Here is a 15,627-nt window from a genome sequence, read left to right as displayed (position 1 = left end):
CCCGGCTCACATGGAGGCTGTGTATTTGGGCAGGCTGGGCTGGAAGCCTGCCGAGCCCAGCATTCTGATTGAAACACGTTCTGGCTGACTGCACTTAACAGCAGCCGGTGGGGATGGCTCCTAATGCACCCAGCAGTGCAGGTGGGCTCTGGGCCTCCCTGGCATCGCTGTTATTCCTGTTTTGTTTTAGTTTGAGCAAGCCCACCCAAGATTTCCTCCTGCTATTTCAGCCACATGTTGAAAATAGAAATTTAAAAAAGTAAGACAGATACAGCCAAACATTTCTGTGTCTCAAAAAAGAGTGGCCCTGGCTTTGGCCTGGGCTTTCCTGGATGACAGGCATGTTAGGATATGAGGAATATTGGGAAAAGTTGCTCCACTTCCTTATGCGAGGGAGCATCCCCTTGTTTTGGAGCTGTGGGTGACTGCCCCAGCCCCCTGCCCCTGTCTGCTCCTGTTGTGGTTGGCATTTGGCAGCTCTGAGGCCATGCAGGGCACCGGGCTCTGCTGCCGGCATCCTGCCAACCCCTGCGCTGTGTCCCTGTCTGCTCTGTCCTGCAGACAGCGAGCGGGGATGGAGCCAGCAGCTGGCAGTGCCGCAGGGACACGAAGCAAACACCAACCCTAGGGTGGGCTCCTGCACTGGTCACAGCCAGCCCTGCTCCCCTGCCCAGCCTGCCCACAGCACCCGCTCACAGCAGGCACCCAGGCTACTTCCCAGCCCTTGGGATGGCTGCTGTTGGCTGGTCCCTGCTGCTCCGTGAGGTGAGGAACCTCCTCACCTCCCTGCCGCAAACATCCACAGGCCACTCGGCCACTGCTCCCATAAATAACACACACTTCTTGGGGTTGTTTGGAAACCTGGCCCCCAGCTGTATGCAGGCAGTGCCTGAGCAGGCAGCTGAGCCCCAGCACATGCTGCCCCAGCGGCTCCTCTGCCCCCTGAACTCACAGTCACGCATCAGAGACAACTTAGGCAGATCCTACTGTAAGTTTAAAATGAGACCCAGGAGATTCCCAGGTCCCAAAGCTTTGGTTGCATTCCTTTTGGGATTGCTGAAACGGCTCAGCAAGCGCCACTCAGCCAGAACAAGCTGGGAACAGCAATGAAATAGAAAGTCCCCCCCTCCTGCTTCCCTGCCAGCTCCCTGCCTGTGAGCCCAGAGGGAGGAAAAGGAAACCCCAGTTGTTCCCCCAGCGATGCACACCCGAACTTGGCCGTGAGCTCAGGAACCAGGATGGCACATGGCAGATCCTATGGGAAGGGGGATGCAAAGCCCCCATGAGGCTGCCAGGATGCCCTGCCTGGGGCACTGGGAATGCTGGAAGAGGCACTCACCTGCTGGGATGCAGGGGCTGGTGATGGCAGCAGCACTGGAGGGACAATGGGAGGACACGGTACCGGGGGACAGGCAGCTCCTCTTCCTGCTCCTGCACCACTCACGGGTGCTCCAGACCCAGGCAGGGTTCCTCAGATGGGTGCAGGCATCGGGGCTTAGCTGGACCCTGGTCAGGAGCTGTAATCAGATGGCGGGCACCACAGGCACTGTGGCTGGTAGCGCGGGCCACACGCCGCTCTGCACCCACATAGGACAAGGAAGTATGGATAATCCTTCGCATTGCTATTTTTTTCCTCTCATGTGATCTTGTTTTTGGACTGCTATTTCGGGGCTGGACTCCAGCCCAGGTGAAAGACAGGGATTTAATCCAGCCTGCCTCCCCCATCACCCAGAGGGCCTCCCAGCACCAAAGCCTGCCTGCCTAGAGGATGGGGTTAAACCCTGCTGCAGCTCACATTCCCTATATGCTTCCCAGCCCTTTCCCTCTCCTGCTGCAAAGACCTTTCTGTCCCTGGACTGCTTCTGTGCAGTCAGGGGATGATGGGAAACAGGCTGTGGTGTGCGTGGTGTGTCCCACTGCCCTGTGCCCCAGGGCTCTTCATGTGCACAGTTGCAGAGCTGGAGTCTCCCAGCACCATTTGCCCTCTTTCTGCCCATTTCTCCCCTAGGAACAGCCTGGCAGGAAGCTGCTGGGAGATAAATGAATTAAAAATATGCTCACAGCTTGCAGCAGCTTGACATGAATTGTTGTGAGGCCTGATCCCGTGTTCCCCATTTATGTCTTTCAGCTCTGGGGTCTCCAAGACAAGAGGGACATAGAGCTGTTCAATGAGTCCAGAGGAGGCCTTGAGAGTGCTGCGAGGGCTGGAGCAGCTCTGCTCTGGAGCCAGGCTGAGAGAGCTGGGCTGGGGCAGGCTGGAGAGGGGAAGGCTCCTGAAGGGGAAACCTGAGAGCAGCTCCAGTGCCTAAAGGGGCTGCAGGAAACCTGGAGAGGGGCTTGGGACAAGGGCCTGTAGGGACAGGCCAAGGAGAATGGCTTGAACCTGACAGCTTTTCTTTCACACTCTGCAATCCGAGTGCTCTTGATGACAACGGTAACCGAGAGCTCCGAGGATGCCGCTTGTCCCCTCTGGAGCAACAGCTGCGTGCGGGTTGGGGGGGGGGGGGTGTGGGGGGGTGGGTGTATTAATGAGTGACGTCATTGGGGCTTTAATGAAGGAAAGGCTGGACAGGATGAGGGGAGAAAATCCTGCAGGAGAGGGAGGCTCCGCGGAGCGCCGGGGCCGCCAGGGGGCGCCGCAACGCAGCATCTGGGCACAGCTGCATGCGGGGGGGCGATGGGGGATGCGTCGCGTCTGGGAGTAGGTGGCACAGAATGGGGGAAACAGCTGGATCTGGGGCACATTTGAGGTCCTGGCACAGCTGGGGCGGCTGTGGCACATCTGGAAGCTGAGGCCCTTGCAGGTGAGGACACTCGCGAGGGTAGCGTCCACAGCTGGAGCACATCTGGGGGCAGCAGAGCTGGCAGCTGTGGCCCACCTGGCGGCAGGTCCTGCTGGCCCTGTGCACAATCTGGTGCTGCAACCTGGTCACCTCCGCTGGTCCCGAAAGCTGCTGCAGCGGCTCCGGGCGTGGGTTTGTCCCTTGGTGCCCTGAGGGTGGTGCCAGGACTCTGCTCCTCCAGGTCGTGGCAGAGGTAATGAGGAAGGAATTGGAGACAGACAGGAAGACTGTTTCTCATTAAGATGGTCCCATTCACCCTGATTCCTGTCAAATCCGGTCACTCTCCCAGCCAGACATGCAGTAGAGTAATACTGTTTGTCTTCTCCATGCTTTTGCCCGTTGCTCTCAGTCCTGGCTCATTCACCAGGATCCCGTTGGTCTTTCCCATCACGGTTGCCCAGGAGGGAGCACCCTCTCCTGAAGAATGACTCCCGTCCTTTGACTTTGAAAGGATGACTTTATATATTGAAACCAACGTTGTTTACTTGAGCTCAGCACTAGTTCAGAGTCAAGAGCTGGTTCCCAAAGGGCTCTCCTGGATACACTAACCAAATGAGGAATCTTCTCCTGTAATTACATTTCTAGGGCAGCAGATGTTTTCTGATTCATGTAATATGTGCCATGTTGTATTTGTTACAGATCAGATACGTAACAGAAGCCCTGTTACCTTAAAAGTACTGCTATTATCAAGTACTGACTTAATTACAGTTTTATCTAAAACCGGATGAGGTCAGCTTGGCAGGAGCCACTTTTCAAGCTCCCTGCTGCCCAGTGTTGTTTCCTCCCTCCGATTCCTGCTCCATCAACCCATTGCCACATCTGCTTTTCACTCATCCCAGTCTTACAAAACCTATTGAATACAGAACCTATTGAATACAAAACCTAATGAATACAAAACCTATTGAATACAAACCCAAAGAATGCAGAGGCTCTGTGGGGCTCAGATCGGTTCTGGCAGCATTTAACCTTCCTGACTTTGGGAGCTGCTGACCCCCAGGTGATTCCTATAGGCAGGAAAGAAGCGTGATGCCCACTGCTTCTTACATCCGCACTTTGCCATGGCTGCTTTTGTTTAGCAAACCCACCCAAGGTAAGGCCCGGAGCTGGTATCTGCTCACTGTCATCACTTCCCTCTTTCCTCTGATTGTTATGTGGTTTCCACAGCTTTCACAGCAGCTCCCACTTCCCTGGAAGCCAAGCCAAGGCAGCTCTTCCCCCTCGGGAAATGGCATTGTTAGACTGAGCAGTGTCTGGTGTGTCACTGGTTGATCCTTCTTCTTTTTGGTTGCCACTGAAGGAGATTTTCCCTTTGGGAGAGGAGGGAGGGCATCTGGGGACATCAGATTGGAGTCATCGGCTCTGCTCACTGCAGCACTGGATTTTCTGATGTGAACCCCAGGAGGAGAACAAAACTGGGGCTTCAGTGTCTGGGGCTGCTCCGGGAGATACCTCACTGCCCAAAATCCCCAGGAATTCCTGATTTGGTCTGTGTCAGCTCAGCCACTTGTGCGAACAGCATCAGGCCAGGGCTGGCCACACAAAGCAAGGTCAGTTATGAGCCGTTCTCCTGGAACAGAGGCACTCAGGGCTGGCACAAAAGAATCTGTGTCTCCCCTTCGCTGGCATCCTGGCAATTAACCCTGACAATCACAGCTCACCCTGTCTGGGTGCTGCGTGCGGGGCACTGCAGGGCGCAGGGGTCGCCTGTCCCGGCCAGTGGGGTCTGGCTGCACCATGGCTGCAGTATATGGGGCAATGGAGAGGCCAGTGTCCAACTTGGAAGTCTGAAAAGAATGGAGAGTTTGCCTGATTCCAGAAGAAGTGAGGGAAATCACTGGGAATTAATTTAAAGAAATTTATGTCCAGAAAACTGCAAAATTAGGAGTTGCCTTGGATCAAACATGGGCAGCCTGACATAAGCATTGACAATATTTTTTGATGTATTTGGTTTTTCTCCCCCAAAAAGGGTAGGCTACAAGAAATCTGCAGAGAAGGATTTTGACAAGGGTCTGTATGGAGAGGACAAGGGGAGCTCTGCAGACCCTCTCCCAGGGTCAAACCACCTTGGTCGCTGCCAGCACACCCTGGCCTGAGTTGCTAAACCCAGTGCATCGCTGCGGGCAGAGGGTCCCGTCCCTCAGGGCAGGGTGAGATGCTGCAGCACTGCAGGGACATGGGGAGCCCCTGCTCCACAGCAGAAACCCAGCCCTGCCCTGCCAGCTCCTGCGTAAATAAAGAGCACGGCCCCAGCCAAACACGGCCACCATGGGAAGTGCTTAGGGAGCCAGATAATCCGCAGGCAGAGGCCGCTTGAGCACGGTGCTATGGTGATCAAACACAATAATGGCCTGCCAGAGCTGGGCCGATGGGCTTGCACTCTTGCATAATTGAGAAATACTCTGTGCTCGATTTGGCACTGTGCTTCCTGCAGATTAAATTAGTGAAGGATGAGTTCGGCTTCAGAGTAATTCTTTACATCTTTGGGTTTGTTCTTTTGAAGGTTCTTCGGTTTCATTTTTCACTGTGTAAGGTCACAGGAGAACCTCAGAGCAGACGATAAAGGCAAAATGAGCAAGAAAATGAACAAGACAAAATGAAGGCAATGGGAAAGAATGTAAGTCATGCTTAAAGAGCACTGTAGAAAATACAGTTCACTCAACCCACCAGGACACAAATATTTAATTGTACAGTAAATAACATTTTTATTTGAAGAGAGGCCGTTTCAAGCCACATCTCACAAACCAAGTGAATATAAACAGGCCTGTATCACAGCTCGCACGGCCCCTGTGCCCTGCTGCCATGGGAGGGGGAAAGCAAAGAAACCCAGACCCACTGATTTGGAATTGCTACTGGTTTCAGAGGGATATCCTTGTAGGGAAAGGGAATTCAGCCCTCTGGGAACCTGAGAAGCCATGGAGAAGCAGGATTGGGAAGGAGAAGGTTATAGGGAAACTTGGTGCTGACCCTCACCTGGGCTGTGCATCTCTACTGCAGGCACAGGCAGAGCAGTGATTCCTTCAGGACCTCCTGGTGCTGTTGTGGTGCTCTGTGTGCCCTTGCATCAGGTAACAGATGAGGAGCTCTCCAGTCACTTGGTGTTTTCAGTAGCAAAGGAAATTGCTCCCCATCATCAGGATTTTATCTGCCTGCTACAAGGGCACGTCCTCTGCAAACGCTGCTGTGAAAGTAAACACGGTGCAGAGATGGAGTTTCTACACCAAGGTGAACAGGAGGAGGTGGATCTGCTTACTGTGCTCCTGCCTCAATGCTGTGCCTGTGAGATACTCTGTGCAGCGTGAGGATGATTCACACCATAACCTTGAACAGACAAAACACAGGCCTGGGAACGTAACTGAGATGAGGAGGGTGATGCTGTTCTCCTGCTCCCACAGCTGCACCCCTCATCTGCAGCATCAGTCCCAATGTCTCCAAGAAGCACAGTGAAGCCATCAGGCAAAGGCACTGTGGGCATGGGCTGCAGTGATGCTGGGGGGCTACAGGGTCGGGCAGAAGGAGCTGCAGTGGCCACTTGTCTGGGTTTCCAGGCAAAGCTGGGATAGCTGGTGGGGATTTCCATGGGGTTTTGGAGATCCCGTTGAGGGCTTGTGAAGATATTTTTACCCAGGAAGGGCAGTGGCCTTGCTGTAATTGTGAAAATCAAAATGATTTGCACTCAGCCGAGAGCAGGGAGTTAATGTGAAGCTGGCACCAGAGCAAAAGGAGTGTGTGTAAGGGGTGGTCGCTGAGTGCCAGGGAGAGGAAAATCTCCATCCCGTTTCCAGGAGCAGGGACAGAGCATGGAGGGCTGGGACCACTGAGCAGAACAGGGAGGAAATTACTATTTATATAGGGAGAGGCAGCGCTTACATCCCTCTGATGGGTCGTACCGGGGCTAATGCACAGCAGACATCCCTGGAAACCCTCCAAAAAGGAAACTGGAGTTTGGTTTGGGAACTTCTGGTTCTAATTCCTGGAAACACAGCTTCAGCTCAATTTCACAGTGGTTTGTGACTTTTTTCCAGTGGTTATACAAATTTTGGGAAAACATTCCTCTCCTTGGAATTGTCTTATGATAATATAACCCCACTTAAGTGGTCAGAGGTTTTGTATGGCTTCGAACCACCCCAGAAGGCGCCTGCGAGAGGTCGTCCCCATCTGCCTCGCACTCCCCAGCAGAGGGATCGTTGGGAACTGTTTATCCATGGCCTATTGGCAAGTTTATTACAGCCTGCCACTGTGCTCTGACACACGAAGCAAGTGAGCCCACAGCATCCTTTGGGCTGGGGTTTGTGCTAACTGCAGTGGCAGGGGGTTGGAACTGGGTGAGCTTTACACCCCCTTCTGGGACTCTATGGCTGTGGGCTTCCAGGTGCTCTCTATAAAGGGCTCATCCTCCCACTGGGTGTGGGATCAGCTGCAGGGTGTCAATGCTGATGGGACATGGGGCTGAGCAGGGTTTAAATGCTGCTGCTCCAGGCAGTTCTAGCCTTTGGGAGAAGGTTTGCAGAGTGGTTGGTTGGGGTGGCTGTGCTGGGCTCACAGCCTGGCTGTAATGGTGTGTGCTGGGATCTCTTCCTGTTGCAGTGTGGGGGCTTGCCTCCAGCCTCTGTGCAGCTGAAGGCAGGTACTGGTGTGTACTGGAATGGGGCACATGGGTGTTCAGTGCAGGTGGTGACCAAAGGCTTCCTGGCATGGGTTTGGGGTCAGTGTAGGGGCTGTGGTTCTGCTACAGGCACTCACCTGGTGAATGCTGTTGGGATGTACACTGGCACAGGGTCTGTCTCTCTTAGGAACACTCTTCGTAGGGTCACAAGATGCTTGGCTTTAGTCATCAAGAAATTTCCACCCTGGCCCCCATCCAAGCTGGTATTTGCTAGAAGTCTGTCAAACCTCCAGTAGCAATGGTCCTGTTCCACTCGGCTGCCATCAGGGGAAGGAATGTTCTAAAGCTGTCAGGGGGTGACTGATTATCCTGGCTCTTGCCTCCCACCTTGGCTAGGCAGCAGGAGTCCCTGGTATGGTCAGTGCTGCTTCCAGGTTGGCCCTGCAGGAGAGCCTGGTACAGTCAAGAGATGCTTCACTGCCCAAGTCATTATAGGGGCAAGGCCTGATGGGCACTCCTGAGGTGGAGTGATGCAGAGGTGTGGGGAGATGCACCACCATAAATGTGTTACACTCCTGATGCTGTGGCTCTGCCAGACCTTGGTGTCACCACATCCCCTTGTGGGTCCCAGCACCTCTGCTGTATCCAGCCCCAAGAAGCTGAGCAAGGCTTCTGCATGGGGAACCTGCCAAGGAACACAGGGCGGTGGGACCCCTCCAAACCAGGAGAGCTTGAAAGCTCTGTGCAAACAGCAGGAGCTGGGAACTGCTTTATGGGATCCGTGCAATGCTTGTTTCCTTGCCCAGCTACGTGGCCTGTGGTTCATCTGGCACAACGGGGTGCTTGAGGCTGCAGATCCAGCTGAATCTGATGCTTGGGCTGTGCGAGACTGTGATTTTAACCTGACCAGTTCTAAGGGTGTCACTTACAAAGGAGAGCTAAGGAATGCACAGAGTCCTTGGCATTGATCTGAGTGGAGGTTTTCAAAGGGGATCTGTGGGGTGTGTGTGATGGAAACTGACTTCCAAGTCGATTTTGGTAAATGCTAGGTATAAAAAGGTGGGTTATGTCTCTGGGAGCTGACTGCTGCTATTCCATCTCCAAGGTGCACATCAGGGGAGTCTCTCTTGCATCCTACATCCCCCGCGTTCCTGCACCCCTCTGCCTGTGTCTCCCTCTCCCCACCACAAACCCCTGTGTAACAAGCTGTGGAAGTGTTTTTCCACAGAGCATTATGAGAGCAAAGCTCCCGTGTAAAACATGGATAAAGGATAACATTTTGTGTTTGCAGAGGAAATGAGCAGCAGCTGCTTGGCTGGGCCCTGGAGGAGGTTCTGTATTTCCCCCTGCCCCAAAAATGCGAGTAGGAACAGACAGACCGCTTGGCCTTTCCTGACAATGGAACTTTGTCATCTCTATAATTACCCCTGTTATTCAACTACTTCTTCCATGAGCATCTTTGAAGATTTCCTCCCCCTTGGTTCAGTTACTGCTTTTCCACTGCAGCTTCCTGCACTGCAGCCATTCCCGGGGCATGACTAATTTCACTTTTCCACTTAATTGAGAGCTTGTTCCTGACTTTGCCTTTGTGTGTTTGGCTGTAGCTTGGGCAGCCTGGTTGGTGCCTTGTCCCTGCCCCAAATGCACCTGTCAGCCCTTTCATTTTCCTCTAGGAATAGCTTCCTGGGGAATGTGGACAACGCCGATGACCAATGCTTCCCTTCAGAAACCTTTTCACTGCAGTGATGCAGTCCTGTAGGAATTTGTGTGGCTGCCAGTTTAATCCTTAACTTGAGCCCTTTGCGGGGGAAACCTACAGCTCTGAGCCTTTCTGATTCCCAGGAGGTGTTAGCTGAGCTTGCTTAGATGCAAGAAAAGCTGTAGGGGAGCCCTGGGATGCTCTCAGCCCTTAGATGTGTGGGGTTGCATAGGGAGCCACTACAATTGCACTAGCTCTTATTTTCCTTTGCTCCACAGAATCCCCACAGAGGTGAGGCCTGTATGAGAAAGGAGCTAGTGAAGCTCTTGGGCAGCACAGTGAAAAGGTAAGGATGAAGGGCATAGTGAGGCTGGAAGCCCACCCTTCACACAGGGGGAGAGATAACCTGGACCATTAGCAAAGAAAGGGTGATCTGCAGTACCATTAACCTTGTCCTTGCCTGGAAGAAAATTATATATGCAAATACATGCATATAAGTAGTGAAGCTCCCTTATGTGTGTTCTACCTGCACCATGTGAAATGCCTCTAGATGTCCTAGTTCCCTGACCCAGTAATTTCTTACCCTCATCTTTGTGTCTGAAGGACCATCACATCTCCAAAAGCTGTGACCACGCAGTCGTTGGCTTCATGATGTGTAACACAGAGTAAATCATGCTGCAGCTAACAGATAATAATGTAGTGCTTTGTTCTGCCTCCATGTGTGTGCACAGTGCAGTTAACATTTACAGTGGGAACGGTGCTCTAAATTGAGATGGAGAAGGCTAAAATGAGATGGTCATTGTGGCTTCAATCAAACAGAGGGGATTGTGTGTCTGGTAACTGAGCTTCTGCAATCTCCCAGTGAAGACATTACTCTTAACTTGTAAAACAGAGACATCATTTATTTTATGTGCAACTCCTGCACAGGGCAGTGTGAACACAGACCCAAGCATGATGATTCCAAAAGCTGCTCTTCTTTGGCTCTTCAGCATAAGGATCTCACGGTGCTTTTGATCATCAGGCATGGATACCATCACTGCCAGCAAAGTAAGTGCAGACAAAGGAGACATTGAGTGTAGAATCCTGGCTCCAGTGCCCTGAGGATCCTTGTCCTAGAAACAAAAAAAGCATAACATCAGACTCAGAAAAGCCAAGGGGATTTGTGAGTATCCCTGTGCTGTGGGGAGGGTCCTGGCAGCAAGCTGGTTTAGGTTGCAAATGGCTGGCAGTCAGGGCAGGTCACAGAGTGTGAGCCTTAACAATGTAGTAGAAGTAAAAGTAAGCTGCCATTGCACTTGGGGAAGGAGGAGGCACTCTGGAGAACTGTGCTGAAAATCAACAGAGTTGGGAACAGTGCCCTCCCCTGCAGCCTAATTCCTTATTCCCAGTGTGAAAGGACTGGCCCAGTTAGCAGAACTGAGGGGCCAGGTGGCAGGTCAGGGTATATACAGCTTCTCAGTTTTGGCTGGAGAGGACTGAAAAGGTTTTCCTTTATTTTTAACAAGGAATCAAGACAAACAACCCCCCTGAATCAGCTGAAAGCACAAGCACCAGAGAGCTTTCAACGCGCAAGGAGCATTCCGGTGCTCACTGCACTTGGAAGCCAGGTCTTGGTTTATGTGCTCTGACACCTGCCAGGAAGATGAGAGGAGCCGAAGCCATCTCCTTCTGGAGGCAGCTCCCCTCGGATGCGGTGCCTGGGGGCTTTGTGCTGGGATTCTGCTCCCAGATGCCTCCAGGAGGCACGTGCCAGGCGAGCGGCTTGGCAAAGGCGGTGCTGCGAGAGCTGAGTGTCCTGGGCACGTCTGAACAGGAGTGATGCTGCAGAGGGAGAGCAGGAGCCAACCAGCCTCAGACAGACACAGGCCTGCAGCAGTGCCAGTGACTGTAACGTGTTCTCTGCGGGGGAGAGGAACTGATTGCCCAAGGCACGGATACAGGGACCTGGAAGGAAATAAATGTGGAGACCATTACTGCAAGGACACCACAGACTGACTGATAGCATCTCACATGGATACTTCCAGTCAAACCAAAACCAGCTTCCCTGTGGTGTCTGCGAAACCCAGGAAGATTTGGCAGCACAATGATGAGTATTGCAAAAACCTCACTGGAGGTTAACATGTGTAAGCTGGGAGCCAAAGGGGCTTCATGGGCTGGGAGCAGGGACCCTGGTCCAACTTGCTGCTCACATCAGGGAGATTTGCTCCCATGCAGAGGCTCACATGTTCAACAGTGCCCATCTTCTGGTTGTCTCACCCACCCCTGCAAATCTGATTCATGTGTGATTGCTGGAGGCACAACTCTGGAAGGGAAGATACTGTTCCTCCATAAGATTACATATATCTATATAAAGATCATGTCAGCTATATGTAAAGCTCATGAATGCTCAGTGGAGGGAGCACTCTTACTCTGAAGATGTCCCAAAGCCTTTTTGCTGCAGTCACATGTAAATATCCTAACAAAAAACATACCCAGAGCACATTTCCAGGCTGACACGGCTACACTGGAGAAGAGGAAGCTCATAGCGTCTACTCTAGAGTTGTGTTCATAGCTAGCAAAAGGGCCAAGCTCAAGGATCTGATCTCCAGGAGGTTGTCAGTGCAATAGGTCAATAAATGCCCTTTGGTTTACAACAGGGAATTCATGTACATCCATTGTGATGGTCTAATGTATTATCTACAACACTCTTTTGCTACATACAATGGTTCATCTGTGTCTAGCTCAATAAAAAAATCCTTGAGAGCAGGGAAGATGGAGTGTGATGTATAGTCACATAATAAATAGACCTTGAACATTGCTGCTTGAGGGCAATTCCAAGAAGCCTCTCACATAGCTCCTGGTTTGGCAGTCAAGATGCCCATTGTAGTCTCCTGGGCTTTAAAGAAATACATTAGTGTGCTCGAGTCTCTGGTGTTCAGAGACAAGATTAGGAGGTGCTTTCCCACCTTCTCTCCCCTGTAACACTGGTTCTGATTCCCACAGGCAGTGGGGATACTGCTGGGACTGGGATCACTTGTCAGGGGGGAGCCTCCGAAATCCCTGATGAGAGGCACTCTCATGTTTCCATTCCCTGGCAGGCACCTTAGTGCCTCTGTGTCTGGATGCCCACACTCAGCACCCACCGCAGCCTCCCTGCAGGCATCTGTCGCTCTGAGGCTGTAGAGATGGGGCTGTGACATGCCGGGAACTGACACGGTGGCTTGGTGTGGGGATGGGGCTGGTTCCCACCTCCCCTTCTGCTGTCACTTCAGCTCCTGCTTTACCTGACTGGTCTCACTTAACTGGCAGGGAGCTTTCCTGAAGGAGAGGTGGCTTGCTCCTGCTTTGTTAGCAATGACTGATGTTAGCCAGCATGAGGATGGGGGCAGGAGGATGGAGGTGTGGGGACGCTGTGCTCAGAGCAGGGAGCTGATCCAGTTGAAAACTAGCTCTAAAAAATAATAGTTGGTAATTTTCAAACAGATCTGCCTCCTCCAGCTGCTGGTGTGAGCCACCAGATGTGATGCTGGTGTGAGGGAGAGCTGGGAAGGGCAGCTGAGGCTGACCTGAGCTGATGGCATTGTAGCCTCCCTCTTCCTCCTCTTGATAGTGGTTGGGGTGGCCCCTGCACCAGCCCTGGTGATTATTTGATCCCAGAGTGAACTGAACTAAGCAGAAACTGCTTTTTCCTTTTACTTTTCTTTTTTTCTTGTTTAACACCGGATTAGTTTCCTGCTGACTTTTCTCCCTGGGTGATAGAGTTGTGGGATGTGGGCTGGTGTGTGGGCAAAGGAGAAGGTGTTAATGTGTGGTCAAGGTCAGGCTCGGGGTGGGAGTATGGGACTGTGGCAGCCGCAGCTTTCATCTGTTGAAGTCGGTGTGGGCACGGCCTTGGGGACGTGTGGAGAAGAGCTCCTGGAGACCTGCAGGACAAGCTCTGCACCCCTGGGAGTCAATGGGCAGGTTTCTGTGGTTTCCAGTGTTACTGGACCGCTACACAGAGCCCAATTGCCTTGGCCCCTTGGAGCTGAGACAACCAACCTGCTTGAAAAGATACATCAAAGCAGGCAGGGAAATACCTAGGGATTGCAGAGGGATGCTATTAGCCACAGGCAGGAGGATGTGGAAGTTTGGGGGTTTTGTTTGCTTATTTTTTCCCTTCAGTAGTATTCTTTTACAGTTTGGATGCACAATGCTAGGAAAACAGGGCTGCAGGATGTCCATGGCTGTTCCTCCCCACTGCCCTGCCCTGCTCTCACACTCAGTGCTCAAACACAAGGAGTGAATTCTGATTAATGCAGCCTAAGCAGGAAAAAGGGGAGATGACTCCATGATCTGGTGCATTAGTTGCTGCCTGCCCGAGGCCTCAGTTCCAGTTCTGTGTGAGGTATTTCAAGTGTGACAGGGCTTTGTTATGCCTCAATACTGTCCTCATCAGAAAATGACAGTCTGAACACTGTCACTTGCTGTGGTTGTGGGAAAGTGCTGAAAAAAGCCCCAGTTTCCAGCCCCAAATATTCCTATCCTCCAAGGCAATGTCCTACAAATCTACTTACAGGTTCTTCTGTATTAGCTGTAAGTGCTGGAATGCTTTTCTAACACGAACAATGGTGATGTAAAAGGATAAAGCCAAAATATGTGCTCCTGTGGCTTTGTACAGTGTAGAATTAAGCGGTGTAATCCAAATAACATCTAGTGCTTTTATAGGGCTGTATGCATATGGCATAAATGGCAGCTAATTAAACTTTATATCCTGCCTACAAGATAAGCATGTAATTAGTATTACATCCTTTTTTATAATTAGGAGGCCTCATCCAAAAAAACGTGGCTCACAACCCATATTTGAAGGCAGTGACTCAGCCTGAATTAGGCTGTGGCGTGAAGATTGAGGAAATCGTGCTTTAGTGAGTAAAAAAAGCAGAGACAAAAGGTTGTGCTGGGATCAGGTTACTGCGTCTGGACTCATCCGCTGGAAAACGGCAGGCGGGTTAACTTTTAACATCGGCATGGGGCTGGGTCCCACGCCGTGTGTCAGCCCTACGGGGGGCTCCGCTCTGTGCGCGACCCCCGTCTCCCCCAGCCTGCAGGAGAGCATGAAGTTGGCACCGGCTCCGCGCCGTGTTTCACGGCTGGCTGGACAGGAATGCTGCCCCGTTCGATCCGGAGCGCGCTGGCGGTGCGGAGCAGGGCTCGTGTGGCGCCCTCCTCGCCAGGGTCTGAGCTGGGGTAAAGACGGAATTCCAGTCAGCAGGGGATTATCCGCAAGCGTGTCTGTTTGTCACAGCCCGGGCGGAGGGGCCACCGCGGGTCTGTACGTGCCGTACAGGCTCACCCGGAGCTTGGCGCTGTCATTCATGGTGAGAAGGGGTTGTCTCGGATCCGTGGGGCCGGCACTGGTGCCCTCTCCCGCTCTACTTCCCCTAAACCACCGTCCACCTTACGGCCAAAACCACGATGAGGAGCAATTGCTTTGCGGGCTGCAGTTTGCTCCTGGATGCTCGCAGCTGAGGGAAGGAGGTGACGAGGCAGCTGCGGCGCCACGGCCAAATTCCTGGCGAGTTCCTGAGCGAGATGGGCTGCAGGGAGCAGCGGCTGGGTTTGTGCAGGGCTACACAGCGCGGTCCTACCGATCGATGCCCATCGCCCTTGCTGGGCTGGAGCGATCCGCTCACAGGGATGCAGAGCAGGGGGCCCTCTGGGCCAGCTCCCTTCACCACCGGCCGTGCCGGGGGATTCAGGGTTAATTCTCACCTCACGCTGCTAACCTCGCAGGGAATAATCCCCGCACGGGTGCTCACCGGCACCGCGGGGAGGCAGGGCCCGAGCCCGGCCGGGCGGTGCGGGCGGCTCTGCTGCAGGCCGCGGGGCCGGTTCACACTGAGCCCCGGCACGGGGCGGCCTGCGGGGAGCGGGGGAGGGCCGGGGCCCTGCAGTGACCCCGCCGCGCTCCTGGTGCCGCGGGCGGGCGGGGCAGGGCCGGGGATCACCCACGACGCGGCCCCGGGCGCGGGGTGCTCGGGCCGGTCTCTCCCGCACGCCCGCAGCTGATTGGCTGAGAGAGCGGGAGGGGCGGGGCTCGCCGGGGAGGTTGGGGGCGGAGCGTCTCACGCCGTGGCCGCCCATTGGCTGGAGGTACTGGCGCGGGCGGGCAGCGGCGTGCGGGCCCTGCCCGGGCGGCGGCAGCAGCAGCGGCGGCTCCAGCGGCAGCTCCGGCCCCGCCGCGCCCCAGCGCTCCGCCCGCCCGGCCCCGCTCCGCCCGCCCGGCCCCGCTCCGCTCCGCTCCGCTCTGCACGGCTCGGCTCGGCTGGGCTCGGCTGGGCTCGGCACGGTTCGCCCCAGCACGGCCGCTCCCGGGGCGCCACCGCGGCAGCAGCAGCAGCAGCAGCAGCAGCAGCTCCCCGGAGGGGCGGGCTCCCGAGCGTTCCGGCTTTAAAAATAACGTTAAATTTTCGGGGTTTTGGGTTTATTTTTAAAAGCTGGTGCTCTCGCCCGCCGCGGGCAGC

This window comes from Melopsittacus undulatus, chromosome 10 (assembly GCF_012275295.1).
Source record: "Melopsittacus undulatus isolate bMelUnd1 chromosome 10, bMelUnd1.mat.Z, whole genome shotgun sequence".
In the NCBI taxonomy this organism is placed as follows: Eukaryota; Metazoa; Chordata; class Aves; order Psittaciformes; family Psittaculidae; genus Melopsittacus; species Melopsittacus undulatus.
The sequence above is the reverse complement of the archived record's forward strand: the minus strand, read 5'-3'. Positions refer to the sequence as shown.